This window comes from Terrapene carolina, unplaced genomic scaffold (assembly GCF_002925995.2).
Source record: "Terrapene carolina triunguis isolate 2854851 unplaced genomic scaffold, T_m_triunguis-2.0 Scaffold236, whole genome shotgun sequence".
Taxonomy (NCBI): Eukaryota; Metazoa; Chordata; order Testudines; family Emydidae; genus Terrapene; species Terrapene triunguis.
In genome coordinates, this window is record NW_020664587.1 from 12,605,711 (window position 1) to 12,608,662 (window position 2,952).

Sequence of the window (2,952 nt, forward strand, 5' to 3'; positions counted from 1 at the left end):
AGATGTCCCGATCCTCAACCCAGATGTGCATGGGATTCTGGGGGCAGTAGTCCATCTGTGCAGATTTGGGACCTAGTCTTCTGACCTTTCAACTGTACACTTTTTAGGGGGGAGGGACTGTGTGGGTTTCTGTTTTGTACCTTGCTGGTACAAGGCAAATGATACGTGACCAATCTCTTCACGCGTGTAGTCACGATACCACTGACGTGCAGCTACTTCTGGGGTGGAAGTCAGCAGCAGCACAGCACCCTGCACAACAGTGGGGTTTACAACTTAAATTGGAAAAAATCCTTTTGTTTAGAAAGGTGTGATTCTATAAAATTACTGTAATAAATGTAGAGGAGAGAAGATGGATGAGCGTAAAGGGCCTCCATGGAAAACTCACTGAAGTCAATAGGAGTCTTTCCATTGACTTCAGTGAGCTTTGGATAAGCTCCCAGTTGCAAAACTCCTAGGGATTTCTATGGTGCAGGAAAAGCAGACTCACAGTCTATCTGCTTTTCTACCAGACAGCCAGACTCATCTGGCTGCTTTTCTGAGTACTGTTTGCAGTGTTGCTGTAGCTGCATTGGTCTCGGGATACGAGAGAGACAAGGTGGGCGAGGTAATATCTTTTACGGGACCAACTACTTCTGTTGGCGAAAGCAACAAGCTTTCAGGGTCTGCAGCATTGAAGAGCTCGAAGAAGAACTCTGTGTAAGCTTGGTTAGCTTGTCTCTTTCACCAGCAGAAGTTGGTCCAGTAAAAGATATTCCTTCCCCTACCTTGTCTCTCCTCATACTCATCACTCCTAAAAGAGCTCATGGAAGCCTGCCTGCCTCTGTTGTTTTCCACTTTCAGAGCCTAGTTAAGATGTTGATGATGATGATTAATTTATTGTGTGTTAAGTGCCAACAGCCTGCAAGACACAGAAGCAAACATTGTCCCTGCCTGGAGGAGCTTCGAATCTAAGCAAATAAGCAACACACCCTGACCCTCCTACCTTTGTTATGCCTTCAATTTGCATGCAAGAATTAGTTGGTTAGTTATTCATTTATATAGAGCTATTCACAAGTGTCTTATCAGGGCTAGTGCATCTTAACCAAGTTAGCAGCTCCCTCCACCCGCCCAGCACAAACAGTGAGACTCAGAATAAAAGAGAGAGCCTTTCATGTAGCTTTAAAAATAGCAATGGTATTAACTAATTATCTCTCTCTGGGGAGAGAATTCCAGCAGGTAGAATCTGGCCAAAGCTGCACTAGGCCATTGGGAAAGGATGGATTGTAACAGATTCTGACACCGGCATAGCAGGAACGTGGAGAACAGCTCCTTCAGACATCCCTTGGCCCTTTCAGAGCCTTTGCCCAGTGTTAAGCTATTAAATCCATATTTAGGCCTTGCCTGCGCTCCAAAGCTGTACCATTTTCAATGTAGTTAAAGGATAGTTAACTCTGGCCTGCTGTACAGTCCACACGGTACCGCTTTAGCTCAGTAGAAAGGTGTTTATACTGGTAGAGTTCCAAGGAGGAAGAATACGCTCTATGGGTATAAGGCACCCTAGCCCTATATGAGAGCAAGGTACTATTACTATATTGGTGTAACTGCATCCACACTAGGGGTTGTATATCTGTAAAAAAAAAAAAAAAAAAAAATCACAACCCCACCGACATAGCTATTCCAATGCAAAAACTATGTGTGGACCAGGATTCCTAGATAATTGACCTGATGTTCAGACACCTTAAGCACTCAGCAGCTCTCACTGGTTGTGACAGGTCTGGTTTTCATCATGCCCGCTGCTTGTGTGAATGACCGAATGGCAGGGTAATAGTGTGTGAGTAATGAGGGCAGTGTAGATTGGAAGGTAAAGAGTGGACGGAGTAAATGGGAGAGCAGCCAGGAGGCAATTGTAGGAATTAGTGAATTACACCCTGCAACCCCCTAGACTTCAAAGCACTGTTTGTATTTGTAGCAGAGGCATAGGAACAGAAAGTGACTTGCCATGGTGGATCTGTGACTAAAACAGCCTCCTGTCTCCTGGTCCCACACCTGACCCATTGGAACAGGGGCCGTGCTGTATAAGTTACTGTAGCGACTGGGATAGGGGTGGTGAAATTGAGAGCAGACTGTTGCCCATTCAACACTAGCGTGAGTGGGGACTGTCACCTTGATCAATTACTGAGGGGGGTCTGCATGGTGCTGCTCAGGAAAGTTAAGCCAAATTAACTAACGGTGTGAATTTAAAATGCACTAGTTAAACCCCTGTGCCAACGCTCTCACTCAGAAGCAAAGTGGCTTTCGTTTGCTTTAGCTTAATTCACTTCCAAAGTGGAAGAGAATGTCCACACGGGGGTTTATAATGCACTCTAAATACACACCATTAGCTGATTCAGTATAACTTTCCTGAATCCTGAGCATCTCGGTGTAGACATGCCCAGAGTGGCCAGACAGCAGGGTAGGTGGAGATGCCACAAGGAGAGAGAGAGAATGAGCAAATCAAAACAGTAGAAAGCTCCCATTTCAGGCACCTGGTTGTGAGGTCATTGTGAGGAGTCACTAAAACGCTCAGCCTGGCACTAGGTGTGGGCCAAACCCTGCTGAAGCCTTGGCCCTTGCAGGCCTGTGGCATGGCTCAGGAATGTGGTTAAAACGTAATTCCATCCTCTACCCTCCAGGTCTGAACTGTGCTTTAACCATATTGTACCTGGCTCCGGCCACGCCATCGTTCGTACAGCGTAGGCTTCTGCAACGGTGCGTTTGTAGAGACGTGCTTTCTTGGATGGGATCCCTCCGTTACTTCCTAGTTGGTCTGTCAGGGTGGCTGGATATTGCTAGTGGGTATAATGAGGCAGGGCCACAAATAACCGTAAGTGCTGAGGTGAGGAATGATGAGATTTTGCTCAGCCAGCCCCAGCTTTCTCCCTCTCCACTATACAGTGTTGGGTTACTCGGTGCTGCTGCAGCATTTGACTAGAG